Raw genomic sequence first — 26,183 nt, 5'->3', positions numbered from 1 at the left:
GCGAGGAGAAAAAAAACCTTCTATTTCTTCCAGCCCGGGCAGGCAGGCTACCGGCTAGGTGAGTCTGGGGGGAGCAAAAAGCTGCTCCTGCTGGCACCCGACTGCTTTCTGGTCTCGGGTACTCTCGTTTCGTTTTTGCTTGCCCACCTGGGAAAAAAAAAAAAAAAAAAAAGGCGTCTCTCCACTCCAGCACTGCCTGAGGCAGAGGAGAGCCGAAATCCTCTCGCGGGTTTTGTTTTAAGCCACTGATGAAATTCAGAAAATTGGAAGGTGCATGCAGCCAGGGACCAAGGCAGAAAATTGCATCGCTCATCTCCTTCTGCAGACGGGAAAAATGGTCCCGAGCCGGCAGCAGGGCAGTGCCCCCCGCCTGCTGCAGCGCCAGCAGCACCGACCAGTCTTCTTCATGTACAAATTTACACAACATGTACGAATATGCCACACAAGATGTAATATATACATGAGAAACAATGCACAGCATAAAACATGTGCCATATGCCATATAATACTGAAACTGCAATAATGCATGAATATAGGAATGTGTGCGACATCACGGGATACTGTGCCTTGTAGGTAAAGCTCATATTACAAGCTATTAGTTAGGCTGTTCAGTGATCTTTACATCATTCATAGTCAATTAACCCTTGGGACTAAATTATCCCACCCTACTGCTGCCTCAGGTTTTATCTACATAATCTTTCAGCCCCAATACATCAGCTGTCTCTGGGGCTGAGGCACGAGAAAATGCTGTGTCCTGTCCCTAATTTATATATGTGTGTATGTACTCACAACATATATTGACTATTTCTTTGTAAAGATGCATTGTGTGTGTATGTAAGTCACTATATATGCATACAGATAGGATTTCTCTGTAAAACTGTAAAATTTTGAGGTTGGGAAGGGTTTTTTATTAGCGATGTGCATGATTTTGAAATAAATCCAAAAACCCAGGAAAGAAAGAAAGGAAAATCGTTCTGGAGGGGAGCTGCAGCCGAGCCCAAGGAAAGCCAGCTTGCTGGTTGCACTTCTGGGCTATGAATTTTGCCCATTCTAGGACTGGGCAAAAAGCTGGAGGCTTCATTCTGCAGTTTCTTTAGTGACCCAGTGCACAAGGAGGAGGAGAAATCTATGGGAGCTAAGCCAGAGAAGAGAAGAGCTAGCGTGTCTTTTTGTATGTTGCTAAAGTGACTGTGATCTGAAGCCAGGGATGCACATTACAGTTGTCCTTAGGAGCTCAGTTTTCTCTGCTGTAGCTGTTCCAGGCTGTAGAAAGGAAACATCTCTTAACAAACATAATGGGCTGCTGCTTTAGAGAACTGTATTTTCCCCTGGTCTCTGATACCTCTTCCTATATGGTATTGGAGAAATCAAAGTTTTCAAGAGAGTGGTAGTGGTAAGGGCATATGGGTCTGCATGTGCGTGTCTGTAAGTCACAGACAAACACCCACACGGATCCCGCAGCTGTCAATAGGAAACACATGCACATCCCCAGCAAATCACTTTATGTTTTGGGGAGGATATCTATGTATAAGATACAGAAAAAAAAATATAGAGTATGGGTAGACAGCGACACAGCAACTGATCACAGCTTTAAAAAAATAATAATTTGAGAAGTCAGTAAGGGTGATATTTTTCAAAGGGTAATCTATGCAAATTGACAGAAAAAAATATTCAAGTTAATGGAGTATCAAGCAGTAAAAAAATGTGGAGTGGGGTTTATTCTCTGTATTAGTTACACGCTATAATCTTCCGATTTCAAACTCTGTAATTATTTGGTCACTAAAGAGCTCTGTTTATTGCTTGGCCATGGCTTAAAGGTTACATTACAATCTCTGATGCTGGCAGCTTGTAGTTCTCTTCTGATCACTGGTAATAGTGTGTACTTAAAAAAATAATCCACCATTTCTTCTATTTTTTAAATCAACCATTTCTTCTATTTATTTTTTTTTTTCTTTTCTGCCTTCTCTAAATTTAAAAACAGATTTCCAGCTTTTGTGGTTAGTTTGTACCAAAAGTGACTCATACTCATCAGACTGGACCTATTAATTTACTTGAATTGTTGTTTTTGAAAGGAAAGAAAAAAGTTTCTTTAAAGTACCATCAAGCATGTTGTTATTTTTTTTTCCCCTCTCTCGTGAAATGAGGAATATTTATTTCCCCTTGTGAACCCTGTGCAAAATAATCAAAAACAAACTGGTGGGGGAGAGGGAAGGGAACCAGATGGTTTGCCAACCTTTGAATCAGGCTTGTACCTCTTAAAAGGAGGGTTTGCAATGGGCTTTGTGCAGCACCTTGCTGTAGGTTCACAAACTTTTCAAGTTACTTTCTGCCATGTAGTTATCCCCCAGGGGGCTACAGTTCAGCTACATGCTGTAAAGTATTCAATGCTTATCTGTCTGATGGGCTCAGGAATAAGGAGTTTGTAATAAAAACACTTGTTACATTACTACTTTCCAGTCATTTAAGGACTTGAAAAGTAGGATCATTTATCCTCTAAACTGTTGTCATCTAAGTGTTTGGAGACCTCCTATTTGCCAAGCGTAGTCCATGGTCTCTGCTCTGAAGTGATTTCTATCTGCTTCTGCTTTCTAGCACGATATAGTGGAGAAACCCTGCTGCCTTGGGCTTGAGCTTGCTAGGGAAAAATGCGCACGACTATTCTGTATTCATTTTGGCACTACGAGCATGGTCCTTCAGGCCCCGTGTCATGGCTCTGTCCAACAACATTCATCACTGCTATGGGCCAGTGAATACCACAAAAATGTCCTCAGGGGCTGTGCCTTTTCCTAGGGCAGCGCCTCTTCCCCCAGCAGGAGTTTGGCTCCTGTCTCTCTCCAGTCCTAGAAGTGCTGCTGAGCCTTATCTGGCATCGAGGTGCCACCAGCCGATCCCATAGGCAGCTGCTAATTCTGGTGAAATGCCCTGTACCTCCACCCTGGCTGCTTAATCCCAGTCTCTACAGGTTTATTCCGTAAACCACAGCTAAGGAGTGTGGCCAGATAAAGCAGCAGCTACTCACACAGCTGTTAGCTGAGCAGAGCCACGGGGAAATCAATAATGTGTTCATGAGGTCTGGACTTTGGGGTTTTGCTGATGGGAAGTGGGTTTTATTTCTGCATCTGGAACACGGCTTCCCTCAACCTTTTCTTCCTCTGCAGGTATCTCCCCTCCCAGAAGTGCAGTCAGCCAATGCGTGGTCCCGGCACCAGCAGTCCCTTGGTCTGCCTCAGTGTTCCTCGTAACTGCAAAGGGTGAGTGTGCATCCTGGATCGGGGCATCCCTGGCTTAAAACCTTCCCAAGTTTCCAGCAGAGTCACAACAAAGCATCCCACTGACTGCAGCAAAAGGATGGGACTGGTTCCCGAGAGACTCAGGGATCCTGCATTGCACCGGGGGTTCTGGGCGGGATTTGAATCAATTGCTGGAATTAGAAAGCTGCCTGGAGTGAGCTGGTTTTGCTCCCACCCCATCCCAATTTTAGATTTTCATCTACAATTTATAATCACAATCTATTTGACAAGCTGGGGTTCTGAATTCAAGCTCTGCTGCCAAAGAGCCATGGATGGAAATAACCAAATAACTGTATGTACCTCCTGCACAACGTAGCGTGCAAACAGAGCACAAACACCCCAAATCTGTTGTTCTGTCTTTGATTTTGATTGACTTAGAAGAACCGTTAAGAATAATAATGAGAAGCTGATGACATCGTGGCCTGAGGAATGCACCACTGCTAGAGAACAGATGGTGCAAAGACATTTTTTGGAAACTTTTTTTTAAATGAACTTGGCACCTGGGCCTTTCTTAGGATAAATGCTCTAACTTGGAGCAACCACAGCACTTGGCGGTTGGGATCCATTGAAAACCAGCGATTTTGCTACAGAGGAATGCATTTCTAGGAAGATACAGAACATTTTGTGGGATTCAGATTTCTTTCTGTGTGATAAGTACTATTTCTTCTTTCAGGCTTGAGAGTGTCCATCTCTTTACCTGCATTATAATTGGAAGGAAATTAACAGGATTCATTTTTGCAGCTCTAAAACTGATGTGATTCCAGGAACCAATTGACCAGGCTTTAAAGTAAATAAGTAATTATGAAGATAAGAGATCATTAGTTTGACTTTCTGTTCTCTATTTTATCAGCTTTTATCTTTTTACTTCACAGTCCTGCAAGCATTTTCAAGAGGAAGTTAAATCAATCTGTAGTAAACTTAATCCTGTCAATACTTCAGTGGTTCTTCTTGATCTCAGTTCATTAGCTAATTATAAATAGTCATAGCCTCTTAGATGATTTTAGGCTGTTTCAGCCTAAAATCATCTAACAGCCTATTATCATTGTGTTGAACACGACTAGCTATGCTAGACAAAAATATCTCATGAAGAAAAACATCTGACCTTGGTCTGAAGACTTTCAACGATGGAGTCCACCCTATCCTTTGATCGATGACTCCATGTTAAAAAAAAATCTATGCTTTATCGCTTATTCAAATTTGTCTGGCATTTACTTCCAGGGATCAAATCTCGGTAGGCAGTTCTCAGCTACATTAAAGACCCGCTCTGTACCTGGTATTTTCTTTTTCCAGTTGTACGTGGACATCCCAGTGAACCAGTGAAGTCACCTCTTAATCTTCTTTGTGATAGATTAATCAGATTGAGCTGCGTAAAACTGTTAGGAGAAGGCTTTTTTTTTTTTTTTTTTTTTTTTTTTACAGCCCTCAAATCATATGGATTTCCATACGACTTGACATCAGTGGAGATTTATGCTAGCTTGGAATTTGGTTGTATATTTCAATTACTGTGAACATTTTGTGGCCTGGGGTGGAACGCGCCTAAGAGCATGACAGATTATTTGTAACATGCGTATCTGTTAAACTTGGTTTAGCAAACAAATAGGGTAAAATTCAGCTGCATGCAGACGATCAGTAGAAAACCGTTGTCCCATTAAACTCCTTTTTCATGGGTTTACGTTCATCTTAAGTGCAATTGAGGCCGTGGGAGCAAAGATAAACATCAGCCCTTGAGACAGATGCTTAACTTACGCACCTCATTTTTCATGGCCTTGGTGGAGTTGTGCTGATTTACCCCAGCTGAAGACCCTGGCCCATGGTAAACAGCACAAGCAGATAAAATGGAGTCTAACCATTAGATACTGAGTCAATATGGCAAGGGGGCATAGTTATACTAGAGCAATGCTGCAGGAACTTCACAGAATCCCAGTTACTGTTGGGTTTCTGGGGGGGAATCTGGCCTGTTATTTTGGTCATTACCTCTAGTAGGTAGATTTCCCCTTAAAATTGACACAAAGACAGAGGTAAGTGGAATTGAAATGTTCAGCTGATGGAAGTTGCTTGGATCACATCCAAATGCTCTCCTTTGGTTAGAGGAGCAATCCAGCAAGGCTCTGAGCAGCTGTGACACTCAGTGTTGCGTGTCAGTGCCCTTTGCAGTCTTGGTTTTCCATGCATGTGCATTTTCACACAGATGTTTGGGTACCTATATGTGCATGTAGGCTTCTATAAGTAAATGCAGCACAAATCATACCCATTTATGTTCAAATATGCATTGTAAATGTGTATTAAATACAGGAATGTGTGCAATTATTTTACACAGAGGGCTAGATAAGACTGATGCTATGGATAGGAATGTGCGTGTGTATAAAGCTGATGTCTGGTTGTGTATGCCAGCGCGATCAAGAGAATGTGAATAGAAGTGTGTGTGTTTATGTATGTATATGTGTAACTGGCATGGGGAAAGACCACTGGGAAATAAATGATACGAAACGTCTGTACATTCCAGAGAAATGTTCGGATCTTTGAGGTTAAGGGATATGCTCTAGTCACAAAAATAAACACACTGGTGTAGCATGCCACTGATATGTGGATAAGCTCACTAAGGACGGGTAAAGTTTCAGTTTTCACCTCCATCTGATGGTAAGCAAGCTGCTTCCCTCGCTGCCTTTTTTGACAGTTCAAAGTAAAATGACATTTAAAATAAGAGGTTAAAGAGCAAAGGAAAACAGAGTTTTTCTGCTTGAACTGGGGGAAATTTGATAAACTAGTCTTCCAGAGATGCCAATGATTTCAAAAGGCTCCATTTCCTTTTGATAAGGCTCTGAGAGAGTAATTCAGAGTGGGATCTGCTAGCCAGAGCTCTTAGCTGCTAAAATGTCAGATCAGAGGTTCAACTGTTTCCCAAAATTAATGGTTAGATATTGCGATGTATAGCTGATTTTGTCAAGCCCTTTACAAAATCTTTGCACCACCACTTCCATCCTGCCTTTAAAATTGCACTTGATTTGCAAGAATCGTCAGATATTGTTAATTATGGAAGACTTGAAGAGGGGCTCATGCTTTAAAGATTAGCCTTCTTTTTCCAACCATTTGTGTTCTAACAAAAAATATTATCTCCCCTTGCAAACATTGCCTTGCTTGTACTCCTAGACCATGATGGCTGCACCAAGAATCTGATGGGAACAACATTAAGCATAGAAACACCCTGTAAAGGGTGGAAGTTCTGACCTTTCCCCATTGACTGCACTGGAGGTTCAGCTCCTAGATAACTGCCCAACATTTATCAAGTTTTTGTTGATACATGTGGTTAATCAGTGGTAGCGAGATGCTATAATCCTGTTGAGATACAAGAAATCTGTTTTATCAGTGGCTATAATCACAATAACAGGAACTATAGATTATTAAATATAATGTTAAATATGTAACTGTGAACTCAGTGTGAGCAGAGCTTACATTTCCAGATCAGCAGAGGCCAAACTCTGCTCACTGTTCAGCTGCATCATGGCTTAAAAACTGCCTTTCCAGATAGCTTAAAAACCTGTCAGCACCTGGGAAAAGATTATAGTCCTAGTTAAGTCACAAAGCCAAGTTTTAAAGCTGAATCAAAACAATTTGGACTCTTTTCCTTGACCATGAGAAGTTTCAGCCAGGGCTTGGAGGCTATCTCTCTGCTTTGCTTTGGTGGCCATCTACTTACTTTGAAACCTGGAGATAAAGATCCTCGTTTAGTGATAACTGCAACTCTGTAGTGCTTGGGGAAAGTGGAGGCAGAATTAAGACCCAGTAGAACTCTCCTGTATTGTTGGTAGGAATTACTGGGTATATATGAATTCCTCTGTGATATTCCAACATTCAGTGAGTGGATGTAGTTGCCAAAAGATGTCTAATATATAAATTTTTGGACATAACTTTTCACACACAGGAGCATTAGGACTGTAGACCTCCCTGCATAGTCAGTCTTATGGGGAATCACAGTGAAAGAACCCTCATTCATTGATCTTCTTTTGGTCTCTAGAAAAAAGAGGATAGCAGTGGGAATTTGAACAGAATACGATTAAGTTAATGTTTTTCTGGTTCAGCTGCCTGAACCTTCTCTGTAGTTTTGGGAAAGGAGGAAAACTGAGCTTTCTCCTGCTGTGAGGCTGACTGAGTGCAAGTCACTGTTTGGTCAGGGTAAAAAGGAGCGGCAGGTTACATTACCATATGCTTTTGTGCACTTTCCCCAGGATCAGAGGGTGATAATGGGGTTGTCAGAACACCAGTGAGTTGCTCTGAGTGACAGATCAGTTATGGTATGGCTGAAAGGCCACAAGAACCGAACCTTTGACTGGGGTGGTCTGTCTCACTCCACTGGGAGGCAGTGAAACAGCGGATACACCGATCCTTCTCCTGTCAGGAACCTTTGGGTGCTCCAAAAGTGGCTGAAAACCTTAACTAATCTGAATGTGTGTGAAAAGGAGGAGGTTACAGCCAGCGCACCCAAAATGCTCTCAGGGAAGAGTTAAACAAACTCATAGATATAAACCCAACACACTGAAAAAATAAATTAATATCTTTATTCATTCATAATATCTTTAACTAATATGACCTGCCAAATTGTTAATATGACTGTGCTGATTTACATCAGCTGAGAATTTGTATGGACAGTGTGGAGTAAGAGATACTCAGGCTACATAAACATGTATCCTATAGATGTGCATGTGTATGAATAGTATAGGGAGATGGAGGACTGAAATGGGTGTCTAGTTAGACAAAAATGCATAAATTCATCTTTCAGAAACAGACTGTAATGTGACATACTCAGGATTCCTGTTATGAGTGCGGTGCACAGCAAACCCCTGATTTCCATTCAGGTTTCTGCAATCACTGCTATCTTAACTCCAAGCCTTGCTAAATCAACCTCGGCTGAACTGTGGTACAATGTTACAGTGCAGATCCTGCTGCTCCCCAGTGGGAAGCTAACTTGGACTCAGGAGCCACCATTTAACCTTGGAGTCTCTGAATCAACAAGGCAGTTTCTGCAGAGACACCTGGCAGCATGCGCATTTTATGCTTTAACATGGCTGGTAAATCCTGGGTGGTTAAGTAAACTTAACCTTCATTTATGAAACTTGTGAACCAAAGGGTAAAATGTGCCTTGTGCAAGTAATTACGTAAAGGTCTTAGAGACTGGAGTTATCACTTAAAGACGCCGGGCATTGCTAATGAGTTGACTGAGAATTGATCTCTCTGTAATTTAGTTATTTATATGCAGTTCCTGTTTTCCATGCTCAGCTATAGGTCAAGCCCACTTTGAACTGCTCAGAGACCCCCAAGTTTGTCAAGCAAAGTCCCAAAGCCGTGGCACAATGATATTTTAGAAAGGTAAATATTGTCCTGAGGGGCTTTAAAAAGGAGGCAAAGCTGTTTGCTTTCTAGCTGGTTCTTTAAACCGGACAACTGCTTCCTGTTACTAAGGGGTCTCTCAGCAACGTGACTTTGCTTCTGTTAAACAGAAAAGAGCTTCAGGAAAAATGTCAGTACCACCTTCCAGGTATTTCCATATCCCAGCGAGATGGGAAGGAACAGCCTTGGGTTTCTGAATAGCAGGCTGCTTGCATTATTCTGCAAAAGATGTAGGATGGGGTATAATGGATCCTGGAAACAATATAAACACTCAGGCTGCTAAACATTACCCTCAGGGCTAGGTCTGTGCCAAATGGTTGTGAGCGATGTTCAAAAAACCTGTTGGCTCTCCTGTATACCCATGTCCGAGCATATATCACACATCACTGGTGTGTGTCAGCACCTGTCTGTAGGCTCCGGTGTGGACTTGCTGCTGAGAAGTTTGTGTGGATGGGCTCTCACCCTCACAAGGGCATCTCATGGGGAGCAATGGGTGATGCTCCACCCTGTAAAGCTATATTTTGGCTTACTGAGCTGGCACCAGCTGGTTCTGTGCTCCCTGCCTTTCCATGAACCCTGCACTAATGCCGAAGCTGGGTGCTCCTGAGGGCACACACCCGCTCTGCCCCTGTCTGCAGACTTCAGCTGTGTGCTCGTGTGCTCTTAGCAGACAGAGCAGAAGTGAATTTGAGCACACTTGGGCCCAGGTAGCCAGCATCCCCCAGGAGAACAGCTGAGTTGAGGTTTTCCAGCCCATTATAGCCAGGAAACCTGTGATGCTCATGCCTAAATGTGACTTTTGAGGAGCTGTGTTACAGACAAGCCAAGGCCAAAATGAAGCCAGCAGTGCAGGTGGGCAGCCTGGAAATAAAAGGGCTGAGCATGCTTCAGGTGCTTCTTCACCTGACAAGGCAGATGTCTGTGGAGGGCTTTGTTCCTCCGCTCAGGCTGGTGCTACTGAAAATACTGGCACTTATGGGTGAGGAGCCGTTTGTAGATAGCTGAGGATGTAAGAGACCTGCTAAGGGTGCGAAATTTGCTTTGTAAACAGTGATGACTTGCAAGAACGGGCCATTGCTGTGAGCTGGCAGCTGCTGAAAACAGGGCTGAAATTACCCTCCTCTAACTCACTTTCAAAGCTGCTGTGTTGTTTTATGACTCACTCGTGTAGATGAACCATTTCAAAACAGTCTTGCTTGGCTTACAGCTTCCTCTATTTTATTTTTTTTTTCTTTCTTTCTTTCAGAATACTTTGGGCTTGTAGCCAAGTATTCTGCATAGGCCATTGTCCTCTCTCGTGCCTCCTTACTCGTGGCTGAGAGACTGCAGGTCCCTGGGGCAGCTGAGTCCCCCAGCCTAGCAAGTCATGAGATTTCTTTGGTTTTAACATCTACAGTCTTTGTGTAAGGAGTTAAATCAGGCTCTGCCACACTCCTGTTCTCCTTGTCACCTTATTGCAATCCCGTGTTTGCCAACACCCTTGGGGCAGCAGGGGAAGGGTGCTGTGAAGGTGGCACGAAGCTTGCTACCTGGGCAGGGCTCTGCTCATGACAGCAGCAGGAATCTCACCTCAAGACCTCTTGTGGCTCCTGGGTGCTGGCATGGAGCACCTCTGTTAGATAGCTGTCATCTTTTAGAGTGTCTTTTGCCCCAGGAGCACTTCAGGCACTTGGGATGGCCACAAACCATTTCTATTATCCTGTCTCCTCCCTAGATAGATTTGAGGGTTGACTATAGGGCATGTCAGCTTGGTCCTGCTGCTGAAAAGAGAGGGAGACTCCTGAAGGCTGGAGGAAATCCACAGGAGAACCTTACACAGGTATCTCTCTTTCTCTCCTCACCAGTCCTCGATAGCTGGGACCTCACCTAAAGCTCTGTTTCAAGGGGCAGTCTCCAAACAGGTGGCACCATTTCTTCAAGGAAAACCTGCCCAACCTTTGAACCTTAACACACCTCTCTTCCTCTTTGCACCCAGCAGGCTCCAGAAGTCTCCCTTGCATCTCCCCTCTTCAATCCAAGCCCTGTCCTCCATCCCCAGCAGCATCCCCAGTTGCTTCAGTCGGAGCTTTGTGGGGAGGCTGCTGTGCTGGGAGGAAGGCAGCCTTCGCCATCTAGTGAGCATCGCACACCATCACCGGCAGCTGCGCCTGAAGGAAGGGCTGATCCATTTCCCCCACGAAAACCCCTTTTTTTCTCACCTCTGAAAGAACACGCTAACATGCCATGCTGAAATCTATACAGTACTCTCCTACCCACCGTCACTAACATCTTGCTGACAAGCTTGTATATACAGCAGATTGATCTTACCCAGAATTTAAGCACTTAATGTCCTGGAAAGACCACTGCTGCTAAAGACGTTTTCTCCCCTGCTCTGCTTGGGATGGCAGGCAGAGTCCCAGCAGCACCAAGGGAACGGGGATGTGGATCTTTGTGACATGGTAGTTTAGCAAATAATGGAATATGAAATAAGCAGGTGGTCTGTGGCTGTATTGGGTATGGAAACAAAGTTTTTTTAAAATTATTATTATATATATATATTCTTTTTTTTTTTTTTTTTTTTTTTTTTTCTGGGATGATCACACATATATAGGGTCCAAATCCCTGTCACAGTTTAAGAAGTGTCTGATAAATGAATGCTTCTTTGGAGGGTTTCTAAAGGTTACCTGACATCTGCCGAGAGACACTAATGGGCAGGAAACAGGGCAGGAGTAGGGGGCTATTGATAGACCCGTTCCTGCCTTCCTGTCTGGTTTTCTACTGCATCTCCCCTATTTTTAGCCTGGTTTCCAAAGGAAACAGGGGGTTGCGTGATTGCTCTGCCCACATCTGTCTATCAGTCTGCCGAATCACGCAGGCAGGTTTCAGCCAGGTTTGTGCATGGAGCAGACTTCTATCAGACTCCTTCGTGTCCCCTAGAAATAAATTGCCAGGGGAGAGGGAAGGACCCCAGCTCGGTGCCCTGGCTGAAGGGAGGGTTCCTGCGTGAGCCCAGCACTTTATCAAGTCCTGGTGAAGCCACACACAAGTGGATTTCAGGAAATGGGGTTTCATAAATTCATCTGTAAAGTATTATGATGGCTAATTAGTGTACTAAATTTAATACCTAAAATGTTTGGTATGACATCATATTATTAATTTAGCTGTGACAGCATTTTAACAGCACCAGGTTAGGGAAGAAATCTGTTGTGCCAGGTACAAACGTGTAACCTGCAGATGATCCCAGCACCACCAAATGCTCTCCAGGCCCATTTGATGCCTGATTGCCCAGATTTTGCTGTGGTAGCCAAGGAGATGATTCATGCCGGGGTCTGCACCAGCTCAGTGCCTGTGTCCTGAGGCCCTGCTCCTGGGGCAGGGTGGGCACCTTGGTGTCTCTTCAGGCACCACAAGTCCCAGCCACAGCACTGGTTTATGATGCTGTCAAATTCCAGAGCTGGAAGCTATTTTAAGAGACTTATTTCAGGAAAATAGGGAGAGATTTTCTTTGTTGTTAAATCTGAGGGACATCGTGAATTAGAGCTTTGAGAAGCTCAGTTCATTGGGGGGGTGATGATGTGAGACTGATCCATCCATCTGGATCCCTGTGTCTCTGAGCCCCTTCAGAATGAGCTGTTGCAATGCAGAAGTCATATGTTGGGCTTAACCCTCCATCTGCTGTAAAACATCTTTTAAGTGCGTTGCTGTGACCCCTTCCTGCATTTATCTTGTGCATTTCAGGGATCAGGGGAGAGGTCAAGGGTTATCTTGAAGGTTAGGAGATGTGCCCACCACCAAGAGGCATTCCTGAACAGTGTCAATATTTGGTCTTACACAGAAAATACGAGCAGGAGATAAGAGGGTGCTGAGACACATCCGCTGGGAAGGGAGGTGCTGGGCATCCAGTGAGGAGGATGAGGTGGGGTCACTGGGGCAGAGGATTGCCCATAGTCCATGTCACAATGGTGGCACCACTCTGCAGCTCGCCCGTGTTTCTCTTTCCAGGTCAGATGCAGGTGGAGAAGCCTCATCACGCCTTAAAGGAAGCAATAAGCAGCTCGGCCAAGGTCAAAGAACACAACCTTGTTCAAACCTAGAGTCCTGAGCCTCAAACTCAAGTGCAACCCACTGCATCCCACACTACAAAGGAGGAGCCCATGTATTCATCTGAAAAGTGTAGTATTTTCTGGAGTGCAGAGAGGCGGGTGGTTGCCCATGATCCCCGCAGAGCAGAGGTATGTGATGGCTTGATGCCTAGTGGGTGCTGTATTTAATAGGCACTATGGGATGAGGGCTCAGTCCCCATGATATGAACAATCTGATGACTGTCGTGCTGGGAGCTGGAGGAGAGCTCAGAGACCGTAGAGCATAGCATGCCAGGGGCTCCTGCAGAAGGGAGTATTAATACAGGGTTAAAATCCTGATAAATTTTAACTCAAGGGGAAAAATATCACTTGACTCTTCCCTTACCCCCAGCAGACTCAGCCTGATGCCTATTAAATACCTATTCTGTAATTGCAGTATATGTTGCCGACTTAAATGCCTTCTGTTATCTGATTTACATGATTGAGCCATTCATTCTTCCCTTTTCCACCTGTTCCCTTGCGCTCCAGAGCACCAGTAAATAGCCTGCAAGCCGCACTGGAGGGATGGCTGCAGCCCATAGCAAAACAGCCCCGTGTCTGTAAGAGGCCTGAACGTGCTCAGTGGCCTGCAGTGAAACCCAGGCCTGAGGAGCCCAGCTCCTCCTGAAGCCAAAGTTCAACGTCATGGAAAACTTTGCTGAGGTGTGCTGACAAAGGAATCCTGTCCCCGCACCTTGGCTGTGCCTCAGGAGGCACGGAGGTCCGATGGGCAGTGGCACAGTCTCTCGCACAAAGCAGCAAGGGGGCTGGAAAGCTCCTTTTACAGTCCAAACGGATGTTTCCCCAGGCTCATAAAATACACAGTTTAAGTAGTAGCTATATTTCTGAGGCTGGTCCCACACCTGCAACAACGTTGTAAATGGCACTGGGATATATGGCTTTAAGACTCCTTGTAAAACGCAAGATCAACACAAGATTTACACAGTTTTATGGAATTGTTTTATAAGCTATTTTGACAATGAATCCTGCTATCAAAATCACCTCTGGTGCTAATCACGGAGGAAGCATTTAGCAGGAACCAACAAAGATTAGTTTAAACCCCTTTCCTACCGAGCTGGGGGCTGTGCAGTGCATCTCCCAAAGCCTGGGGCATGGCTCACACAGCAGCACGTGTGGGGCAGTGGGAACGGACTTCAAACTGGGGATGGACACATTTTTGGGTGCCTCTCCGTGCTCTGGTGGGGATGAGGACTGAACAAGGACTGCAGGAGGTGAAGCTAGAGATCCCCTTCCTCCCATCCTCCCCAGACAGGGATGGAGCTGGGCCTCCAGCAGGTCCTAACAGCCCCAGGGGACGCACCTGGGGCATGGCAAACCGGTGGTGGGACCTGAGCACTGCACCCCCCAGCACCCAGCCCTCTGTGGTGCTTCTTGCCCACTGCTGGGTCACACACGAGAGGAAAGGCTGCAGTGAGAGGATGAACCAGCTTGAAAGCCCAAATCAGCACTGTTGCCTTGCATGGCCACAGACTTTGCCCCACACCAAGTGTTGGACATGCCGAGGGGACATTTGTGGGTCAGGCTGGCCAGATGTCCCTGGCAAGGAAGCCACGGGCAGCAAGGCTTTCATTACACAGCTGCCACAAGCCACAGCACAACCAGAGCCTCACCACTCCCAGCCGAGGGGTTAGCGCATCTCCTGGCTGCTCCGGGCAGCCCTCAGATTCCTTCCTCTGAGACACTCACCAGGAGGAAGGCTCGGAGGAATCACCTCCTCCTCCTCCTGCATGAACGTGGCTCCCAAGGGTTCCCCGGGTGGCTCTGAGTCCTGAGCATGAGGACGGTGAGCAGCTGCTGCCTTTCTGGCTTCTCCCAGTGTCTTAGGATTTTGCAGCCGTCCCTCACCGAGCTGTTTCTTTCCTACATACATAGAAGTCCCAGCTAAATAAACAGGAACATAATATGTGCCTGTCTCCAATTTTTTCATTATCTGAAGACACCTGGAGAGAATGGCGGGGTGCTGAATTACGTGCACGGTGTGTGGTTTGGCATCCTCTGCTCTCTTTGGCCCACTGTCACCAGTTACACTCAGGCCTTTCTTGTCCCCTCTGCACACAAGCACTGTTGGATGCACAAAATAACTTCTTTGCAGTATGGGATATGGCCACGAGATGTCTCTTCAAGCCGTCTGTGACTCCAGCCCGGTGAACTGGGCCCACGCTGGCTCGCAAGCTCTGCAGAAGCTCCTGTGGCCAAAATCTGGCCCCAGCCCTGGTGAGCATCCCCTGCTGTAGTAAAGGGGATTGGAGAGCAAAGCTGCATGTGCAAGCAGAGGTGGCACCTTTTATCTAGACCTGCAGGTATAGGTAGGAGAGGAAAAAAAAAACAACACACCAATCCAAACAGACAATTTTTCAAACACTCAAGAGCTTTCTCACTCCAAAAATACAAGCCACTGCCTTCAGACTAAATCTCAGCTGAGAACAATCACTCTGAGTCTATCTTGGTTTTGTCAGGTGTTCAGTCTGGGGAAAAAAAGTCTGATTGATACCTGCAGAGAAGAGGTATTGACATTAGCAAGGAGGGAAGTGGTAAGATTGTTGGTCAAAGAGAGAGAGAAAGAAACAGGAAAGGAGGGATGGATGGCTACTGGCTGTGAGGTAATGAAGAGTTTACTGCTGGTTTTAGGGAAATATAACTGCCATAAAAACTAATGAGTCCATGAGCACTAATATATGGCAAATTGGGGAATTTAAACTTATCTTTTAATGGTATATTTTAGGATCCTCTTGCGGGTCTGAACCAGAAATCTAGAAGTGGTGTGATTATTTTGTGGAAAATGTCCTTCAATTGGCAACTGAGTGCATCAGATGGATGGTAATACCATGTAATGTTCAAATAATAGTTTCCAGCAGATTATCCTGAACATCATAAATTGGCAACAGCTTCTCAGCACAAAATTGACCCTGATCAAAAGCTTGCCTATTGTTCTGGACATTAGCAAATGACCATTTTCCAGCAGAGAAAGCGCTGGAGGTGATGCCAGGAAAAAATACTCATCATCCCCGTCTTTAGCTGGTTACCATCCCAACTCAGGACCAGAACCATTTCTGCAAATAAGTGGCAAAATGTTTGCTTGATCTGATAGCTGGAGCCTTTGTCGGGGGCTCACAATGTGTGGAAAAAAAAAAAGAGAGAGAGAAGAAAAGCTCGGGCTGCAATGCAGCTGGAATGAATGCTCTCCTTGCCTGCCGATCAGAGCAGATTACAGTTCACCTGCTGTGAACTAATCTCTCAGGGAGAGGGTCAGTTGTTTGGATAGTGTTGCTAATGGAAGGCAAAACCTTTCTGCACGCTCCCTCCTTCAGCGCTCGGTCTGTTTAGGAGATGAGTCAGTCCCGGGTTATTCATCAACTTGGTTAGGAGCAATCCGCCCAAGTTCACAAGCACCTCTGAAGCGCTGCACAATTACAGGAAATTATAGCTTGGAGCTGATGTTAAAACACAGCCATCTTCTCACTTTTCTGACAGCAATGTCAGCAAGGCCTGCATTATTTCATTGCGTTGGAGAAGATACGTGGGAAGAATTAATTCCTCACCTTTGAGGGTCTAAGCCCCTCTGATGCTGGGGGATACCTTCCTGGGAAGGGGATGAGGCAGTGCTGTGGGGAGCCTTCCCGATGACTGCACCAGGCCCTTGGCTTGCTGCGGGAGGCCAAATCAGAGCTGTGCCATGGCAGAAATCCTTTGCAGACTGCCTGCCCATGGGGGTTCAGTGGGACATGTCTCAGCAGCAGGACTCAGCCCCACACCAGCAGACAGGATGGGGACAGTCCCCCCGTGGGTCTGCTGCACATCCATCCCCTTCCTCCAGGTCCCTCATCCTAGCCCTGAGCTCTTCACCCCAGAGGACAGCATGGGCCCATACGCTGCTCATCTCATCCACAAAGACTCCCTGTGTCAGGGCAGGAGGCTCTCTCCACACACCATCAGTCCCCCCAGTCCATCTCCAAGCCATACTCCGAACTCTCTGTAAGGACCAGATCCTCACATCCACCTTTGCTTTGATCTGGTGGAGATTCAGCAGTGGGATCTGCCCCATAGGTTTGTTGCTTTTTAGAAAGAATTCTCTGAGGGTAATGTCTGCTCATGGGGAAGTATCATTTTGTCAGACATATTTATATGTCACTTGCACACACACGGGGTTTTGGAGCCAAGTCAATAAATGCACACGAATGTCAGAGACTTGAATTTTTGTCTCAGAAACAGACCTGCTTAGGGAGTGATTTATTACCTCACTTTAACACACATAGTCCAAAGCAAATGGTAATTTAAAGTCTGCTGTGTGTTCTTTGTAACTGCGTAGTAGATGGTTTGTACTACCATATTTTAGTGAGAGGTGTTTGGAAATGGAGTAATTGTTCAATGATGACTTGTAGGAAATAGTTAAAATGACAAAAATGCTGAAAAGTAAAAAAAAAAAAATAAATTCCTACTGTTATTTTCAGCTTCATTTCATTTCATTTCATTTCATTTCATTTCATTTCATTTCATTTCATTTCACTATTTTATTTTATTGTATTTATTTTTATTTTAGTTTAGTTATTTTAGTTTTTAGTGCTGGACTCCACAACACCCGTATTAGTATAGCTTCTTGAGTGATTTTCCATTATTACGTCCACTCATCCACTCACTTTTAACTGCCCAGTTTTTAACGTTCGAGGTGCCCATCTACAGCAGCCTCCACCCATGTTAGCCTCACAGTCGCAGCCAGGCTCAAAAATCACATCTCCAGATGCTTTTACCATGTCTCTGTGCACTCTGACCTGCAGAAACTTGCAGGCATTTATTTGTGGACCTGTTTTGTTGGACAAGGTACAGTTCTAGAAGAACAAACCTTTCCCCAACAAAACCAACCCGTCAGTGGAATTTTGGTGATGTTGTTATTGTATTTTCTTTCCAAATGACCAAAAATGTATTTTCAATTCAAAATCCTTTCAATGGGAAATTTATGACCATGGGTAATAATAGTTCTGTTATGGATGAATGGAAAATGAATGTTTTGTTTTTATGCAGTAACTGAGGGAGATCTGCATTTTGTTGCCTTCTGTTTAATCTAGCTTTTACTTCTTGGGACACACAGCTACAGTGAAAAATAGATGTTTGGCCATCAGAGTCCCTTGGCCTTACGGTTAAGAAGAAGTGTTTTAGTGCTTGAAAGATGATCATCAATTTTATCTCCTGTAATTCCTCTCTCCTTATCTATACAGCATGTTTCCATAATTTGCTTTTGACTGAATAGCTTAATTTTGCCTGTAGATCTGTTCTCCTGGGAGTACAAGAAAACATCTTCTGTAAATCTTTGTTATAATGAGAGACAATTGCAAATTTTTTTCATTAATATTATTAGTTACTTTTGTAATAGTGTAAGCCATGAATGAGGTACTGATCGACCATACAGAGATATGAAAGCAAGAAAGAGACAAAAAGAATGGAGGAGTCAGTGTTATGTTTCTATATAACAGGGAAATGAAGGCACAAAAGTCCCAGGTCCTGCACTGTCTGTGATACAGTTGGAAATCTGGAATAAAACATATTATCTTTGCAAAGCTGGTGGTTAAAAGACAGCATGTTCTTTTTCTCTTCAGTGTGACCAGATTTTTAATTTTCACTTTTGTGCTATCCCTTTTTTTACCCTTCAAAATGCTTGCCATTCTTCAGGTTGTCACAGAGAGACAATGATGTTAAAATACCAGAACAAGCAGCGTTTGCTCTCCCTCTCTCTGTTTGCACTGTTTTTAGGGAAAATGTTGTCATTGCAGTAGTGTAATATTATTTTTTAGTTCAAGTATCACTGTCCCCTGTGTCACACTTTCAAGCCTGAAGCTGTTTGCTACTGTGGGTGCTCTGTCAGCACCTTTATGCTAATAACAAGTTAACCACGCTGAGATCCCCAACCCACAAATTCAGGATGAGACTGATCCTGCCAGCCGTGAGCCCAGCAGATGTCTCTGAGGTGGCTTCAGTGGGGCTTGGGACCAAAATCACTGGAGCACAATGCAGAATTAAGGGCTGCTGTACTAGTCAGCAACAATTATTACTGCAGTAAAACTAGACAAATCTTCAAACAACACTAAACCCTGAATTTCTCAGCAGCAACCAGAATCTCTGATTTCTGTAACTGTCTGTAGATGGCACTATGGCAGTAGGAGTCTCACAAGGAGAAATGTGACGGGAACAGGCCAGGCGTGGGGAGGCTGCTGGCTCCTGCCCTCTGCTATGGTTTTCCTGGGCTGGGAGGGAAAGAAATTACACTGTTTTTTGCGTGCTACACAGTCAATCAAAACAAGTCAACTTTTTTTTTTTTTTCTTTTCTTTTTTTCTTTTTTTATTTTTTTTTTTTCTCTGGTGTTAAAACTAGCTTTGTGATCTGGAGGAGATTCGTTTCTTAGAGAATCTCTAAGTGCGGGTGGTGCCCTGCTTCAGAGGTGGCAGTAGGGCACAGACAGATCTATTTCAGCTCCATCATTCTTTACAAAATTTTCAGAGACTTTTCCCCACAGGCAAGGATGCTTTTTAGTATACCTCCCACCTCACACCAGGTTTCCAGGTGTTAGTCTTCTGCTAGTATCAAGTACTTTTCTGTGGCTTTCCCACTTAAACCATCAGGAGTGTGGAGTCATCGCTGAAGCTTAAACTCCCTCACATTAAAAATTGGCCTTGTTACGGTCCCTGGTGGAAAAAAAATATTCTTCTTCAAGACAAAAAGACTGGTGGCAAATCATGCTAACGACATATTTAAAACCTAAGAGAGACAATACTTAAAAAGCTAACAATAAGAGGATGACAGAGCAAGAGGGAGTGTACAAACAGGAGGGTGATGTTGCATTTTCAGTTTATGTATTGTTTTATGAAATTGCAGCATTGTTATGGCATCTATCAGAAAATCACTTGTGCTCTTGCCAGAGCAATGTTAATGTTCTACAAGTTCAAGCGAGCTTCAATGTCCTACTTTTCAAACACTGTTTGATTTTCAGTAGTTAGGCTCAAGGGATATTTTCTCCCAAAACAATGAATTATTTCACTTGTTTCCTATTTTTTTAATTATTATTATTATTTTAGAGGAATCTTAATTTATGGCTGTTAACATCAGTGCTGGGTGAAGCAATAAGCTGAAGCACATGCCCATCTTTGGTCAGAAGAGTCTCCTAGGACTGGTGAAGCAAGGAGCAGGAACATTTCTTTGTAGGGACCAATAATGGAAGATAGAAACCCAGTGACCTTCCAGGACTTTTCTTTCCACAAAGTTCTTGATTTTAGGTTCAAGAAGGTATTTTCCTTCCGTAGTGAAGCATGCAATCTTGCAGCTTCCCTTTTCAGATGCATTACTTGAATGCCTGGAGGAGAAGGCAATTCTCCATCCCTCATCTCAGTGGTGTTGCACCTGCGATGGTTGCCCCATCCGAGGGGTGATGCTTCTGCTGCAGTGAGTGGGGAGAGCTGGGGAACAGTGCCTGCCTTTCAGCAAAACGTGAGGAGACACGAACCGTGTGTCGTGCAGAAATTAATTGTGCCTTCCTGCTGATGGCCTTCTGCCTGCACACCGTGAGCATGCCGCAGGTTCAGGCCACAAGATATTATAATAATGATAATAATAATTGTTGTTGTTATTAAATAAGTGCAATGCTATAAGGCAACCTGTTTTTCACTTCCACTGAGCAGTTCCTACCTAGGATATAAGCAGAATGGTTTGGTGATCAATACATCAGGGGGCCTTTCCATTAAGTGATAAGTGAAACCAAAGGAGGAAATTATGCTTTGTACTAAAAATCCATTTAGCTATTAGATCACAGTATCACAAGCATAAAAGGAGGGTTATTTTAGCTTTCAGCTGGCCAGAAAATGCCAGTTGGAAAACAACAGGAGGCTCCCTTTCACAATGTAAGAGCCCTTTCTTCCCTGGATGAAGGGAGCGTTTCTGACTGTGGCCTCCTGCTGTTGTATGTGTTTCATTTTTCTCTCTGGACTAAAACACTCCTGTAAAAAAGGTGGAAACCAAATCTAATTGCATAGAGATAAATGAAGACTTTCACTGTATAGGTGCAGCATTTATATGGAATAAATTTGGAGTGCTTGTTTTGTTGCTTTTGCTGTAACTTAAAGCAATTTCGTTTCAACAGCTATGCCCCATCCTTACACAGAGCATGCATTTTATAGGGAAATTAATATCACACCAATCCCTGATAGCCAAAAAGACAAATAACATGCCACAGGTTATGGTGCAGATCACATCTGGGTCTGACCTCTAGTCCTAGTGCTAGACCTGAGCAGGTGGGGATGCGGACACTGACAGACACTGTCTGAGAGCTGCAGCAGGTCCCTCTATTACAGTGCAAGTGAAAAACAGGAGATGTACAGGCTAAAGGCTCTCTGTGGGGCAGCATGCTGGAGATTCAAGCTCACCAGGGCTGGTCATCCATGTACTTTGCTGTCCCCATCGGCTTCATCCCTACCAAAGACCCACGCTGCCTGGCAGCCCCTGGGGCTGCCCCTCTCCTGCGCACACCCTTGGCCACTTGCACCCAAAGTTGCCCAATTCCCTCGTGCTTGAGGAACACTGTGGTTTTGTACTGGAGAATCACTCATTTTCTCTGACTTTGCAAAGGACAGCTTGGGGTGGCTCTTTATACACTCTCTGGCTCTGGAGTTAGCATGAATTCCTTGCCCAGCCACTCTGATCTCTGAGGCCAGGGCGCGCTTAAGTGAGAATATTTAGCCTACAGGACAGCAACTCCATGGTGCAATCCTTAATCTAAAAGCAGAGCGATTTAACTGCAGACTAATTAAGTATCTTTTGGAGCTGCAATACCTGACAGCAGTGCAAGACTTCCAAGCAAACCCTTTTAGTGATGTTGAAACATTTCCCAGCACATTTTTGAAATTGCTCCTTCCTGAGGGCTGCTGGTTGCGTGAGGATTTCTTCACTTGCTCACCTCCTAACGGAGCACTGGATGCCTGGCTCGTGAGTCTGCCCCTAAAAACCTGAGGCTGCTCAGTGCCAGGAGGATTTCAACAGGTGTCGAGATGACTCACAGATCAGTCTTCTCTCAAGCTCCCTTAGTCATTACTATTTCCTAACACAAAGATATTAATTACACGGTAGGTATTCAGTACATAATGGCACCACCAGTTCATGGTTTAGACCACAACTTTATACTCAGCAGATTGTGCTGTCTGTTTTATTGTCCCCAGTGTCCCTGGGTTGGAGGAAGGGGCCACCTATTGCTGCCTGGGGAGCTGCTCTACAAGGTAGGAGGGAAGTGGCAGATCCCCATGCACCTACCCTCATGTGCCTGAGATGCCTCCAGCCCCCTGACCTCAGGAGAGGAGGGATGATCTTCAAGGAGAGACCTTTAATTCAGAGGGCTGTTTGCAAGAGGGAGCTTCCAGTCATCATTCTCAGGAAATTGACACAGAAAAGCTTGTGGTCCAGAAAACTGGTGGTGTAGCCCCACAGGATTTATTATTATTATTATTATTATTATTATTATTATTATTATTATTATTATTATTTTGGCTTGTGTGTTTGCTTTTGACAAAATCCCTCCTTCCTCCTTGCATATATCAGTAAGAAAACAATCAGGTTTTACAGCAAGACTTTTCCATCTTTTTTTTAGGGGGGGGGGGAGGTGAGAGAGGGTCAGAATTTCAGGTGCAGATCCAGTGACACAGAACATCTGTGGGACCTGCTGCAGCAACACTGTCTGAACAAGACAGGCATCCTCTGAGTGTTGTAAGATTTCCAGACCTCCAGGCCCAGCCTGACTGATTTTTTCACTCTCTCAGGCTTCCCCAGTTGGCATCAGAAAGAAACATGTTTTCACAGGGCAGCAGACAAATAGCATGAAACAGGTTTGAGATGAGCCTGGTCATGCTTCCACTCCACCTGCCCTGAAGAGGCCTAAACTACATTGGCTTTGCAAAACACCCAGCTTTTTAAAGGCATCTTTTACTAATGAGTTCGTTCACCCCACTAGAAACTGCTCTGCTGAGCTGGGCACCACCTTTTATCTGTGCTCAGAGCCCACCAGCAAAGCACACAATCACTCCCAAAGCAAACACATTCCAGCCAGGCTACCAGCAGATGAAACAGCAGACCCTGATGGCATGGATGAGGTTATTGCTTGAGAAAGGACCGCAGGATCGGACCCCTAAGGAGTGAAAGCTGAGCAGACGACAGGGCTGACGGGATGCTGTGTGTACTCTGCAATTCCACTGTGTCCACTACCTGCTACACGGCCAGCTTACATCTTGCTCTTGCTTTTTTATGAAATGATCCATATGTTGCCAGCTCAGAAATATATTTATTAGTATTTTTTTAAGTTTAAAAGCAGTTATGTCATAGCTGAAACAGCTGTTCAGGAACCACCCAGGCAAGAGGCCTCTGTGCCGTGTCTTCAGTGCTGAGCTGTCTCGGTGGGGTTTGTGCGTGCATGTCCCAGCGGAGAGGAGATGCAGGGGGAAGCACGGCCAGCCAAAATGCTGCTTCAGGGAATGTCTGTGGATGCCACGTCCCCAGCATGTCGGTGTTTGAAAGCTGGGGCTGTTGCCCAGTGGAACGCAGAGACAGAGCAGAGCTGGACATGAGCTGCACTTGTACGAGTCAGGGAGACTTTTGGTATCTGCAGAACGTGGTAGCAGCACCTGCACCTTGTAGCACCACCCAACACGATGCTCTAGGCATGACACCAACCTGGAAGAAATCATGGGTAAAGGAGAGAGCAATTTATTTAAATGAAGTTGGACATGGCACCCCTTTTCTCCTAGTGGAAGAAGACAGAGGGCTGCAAACCTCTTCATCTTCAAGCACTGAGTCTCGCTCATGATCCCTGCTTTTCAAAACAAACCAAAATCCGATGACCTCTGGCACTTGGTGTGCATGCCACAAGATGTGAATAACAGCGTAAATACATTCCTGTCAGCCTGCTTATGGCCATTTCTCATAACATCTTGGAACAGCACAGGAGACCACACTGAATATGAAGTTTCCATGATTAACCAACGGTTTGCAGTGCTGTGATTATGGTTTAACCAAAGATTATTACTTTGCGCAGCCCAGCACTTCAGAAATATCATCATCAAATTATCACATTGCAGTGACATTTTGCTCCACACGGAGATGGCATTCAGGACCGTGCTTGCGAACAGAAAATTGAGTTGAGGTCTTCAGCAGTCTGAAGCATGGGAGGATTGCAACAGGTTTGATTTGGATAGAGACTATCCATTAGCAATTATTCTTAATGACTGGTCTAACAAGCTCAGAAGGAAGGAGTACTTAATGCCCTACTTCCAGAGCCCTGCACAACAGGTAAGCAACATCCAGGCCTGGCTTCAAAACTAGGGCAAACAGGGGGTCTGCTGCTGCTGGGAGAGAAGGGAGGTGCAAGTCAGTAGTGGAACAATGTTAGCAACATTTTCATCTGGAGTACAAATGTCATTGTACCCCCCCATTCATTCTCATTTCAGCATTTCTGCTACTTATCAGTGAAAGATGTATTATTATTATTTTGGCACTGCAAAAATTCAAAAAACTGAAAATGGTATTGTTTCAGTTGGGATTATAAATTTTATACAAAGCCAAGCCATGTTTTTTTTTTTTTTTTTTTTTTTTTTCCTTTTTTTTTTTTTTTCTTTTTCTTCTTTTCTTTCTGAACTCAAAGTATGAAAACTCATTTCAACAAGAAGTCATTCCAAGCCAAAGTTAAAAACTTCACAATTCTGTCTCAGGGAACGTCTCACATTTACCTTACATATACTATGCATGGTCATTTGCTGAATATCTCAGCACCACTCAGTGCTGCAATTCCCACCAAAATATACTGTGTGGAAGACGATGCAGGGGATCTAATTGTAGGAAACTAAGTTTTGTCTTTGTTGAGCTCCAGGTAGACCCTACAGGGCAAATAATTTAAGTGAGGGTTATGGCCCATTCTGCACCTTGTCCACTCCCCAGCTTGCCTGGCAGATTCTGCCCTAACACAGCCTGGCCACATCAGAGAGATTTTGCATGGTCATGCCAAACACTAGAGCTGCACAAACACTGACTATTACTCAGCTGTGGTCAGGTTGGGCACTTTTTAAAAAATTATTTTGAAGTTGGACATACTTTATAAGAAGCAAACTGTGAAGTACCTTTGCAGGCTTTACACATAATTTTGTTCTCAGGTCAGAAGCTGGCTGGGACAAAGCACATCAGCACCTGTTAAGCAAATGACATGGGGTAGAGATAATGGGCTAAAGTAAAAGTAATTCTGGGTGGCATCACTGAAGGACAGAAGTTTGTGTGATAAGCCTTCAGCCAGCACATGACAGGTGAACTGAATCCCACCTTGCGTGTTTTTGAAGAGATAAAATAAGGAGGCAGTGGATTACGTGCATTAGCTTTATGTTTTTTAAAATGTTTCATCTCATTTACGAAGATAAATGAGATGAAACATTTTACGAAGATAAATGAGATGAGGTTGGAGATGCCCATGACACCCATGCTCCTGCAATGCTTGAGTGGAAGTTGTGACAGCAACTGGTCCCAGGTTGAAGCACTTGACTGGTATTACACAGAAAGACCACTCCAGATCTGAACTGCTGGGTCAGCCTTCTCTGAGAAAAAAAAAAAAAAAAAAAAGACTTTTTTTTAGAAACAACCCTTTAGGTTGTTTCTAAATGTACTCTTCTGGGCAAATTTCACATATTCTGCTTTTATGGAAATGGCTTCTTTAAACACTAAATAAAAATTATGCCCTTTGGTGCTTTTAATTCACTGTCTTTGCAGCAGTTCATGCCAAAAAAAGGAGGCAAGGGAGCTCTTATAAAGCTGTATTAATTGAAATAAATGAGCCATGCTTCTGAGAACAGTGCACCATAGAGGAAAGGCTGCCTTTTGAGTCCTGATCCCACACCTGTCCCTTGTGATTTCAGGCATGTCATAAAATCCCCTGTCCACCTTATTTTCCCACCTTATTACGGTGGGACTGGGGTTGTTCCTTCACCTGACACCTCTGGGTGTTGTGAAGTCTAACTCAAGGCTTCAGAAGTGCTTGGAAGAACTGAATTTTTTATTTTTAAAGCCATAGCAAGTGTAGCCTTTCCCATTCAGTGTTGTTTATGAGCATACTTTCATTAGTCCCTCAGTTTTTTCTCTTTCATTTTGAGACTGGAAAATATGCTGAAAATCATTTCTCTGGTGCCTATGGGAGAAATCAAGCTTCTTGCAGAGTGGGAGCACTGGGAGATTGTGGAGCTGTGAGGTCAGCTCCCTGAACCCACCAGACGGCTGTGGAAAGCTTCCCACTGGCCTTAGGCTAGACCCAAGTGCTCAATTTTTTTTCCCCCAACTCTTTCATTTGTATGTTCAGGCTCAGAGAAAGGGCAAGGTGAGAAAGGCACACAGAGA

At 44.4% G+C, this 26,183-nt stretch overlaps 1 long non-coding RNA gene across 1 annotated transcript in view; it reads left to right on the top strand.

Moving 5' to 3' along the window:
* Positions 1-18,456, top strand: part of LOC137860436 (uncharacterized) — a 101,826-nt gene extending 83,370 nt beyond the window's left edge. The window contains exons 2-3 of the long non-coding RNA XR_011098909.1: positions 3,159-3,255; positions 12,654-18,456. This is a non-coding gene — a long non-coding RNA (uncharacterized lncRNA). The remainder of the gene's footprint in view (positions 1-3,158; positions 3,256-12,653) is intronic.
* The last annotated feature ends 7,727 nt before the right edge of the window (positions 18,457-26,183 follow it).

Source organism: Anas acuta, chromosome 8, assembly GCF_963932015.1.
Source record: "Anas acuta chromosome 8, bAnaAcu1.1, whole genome shotgun sequence".
Lineage (NCBI taxonomy): Eukaryota > Metazoa > Chordata > Aves > Anseriformes > Anatidae > Anas > Anas acuta.
The sequence above is the reverse complement of the archived record's forward strand: the minus strand, read 5'-3'. Positions and strand labels throughout refer to the sequence as shown.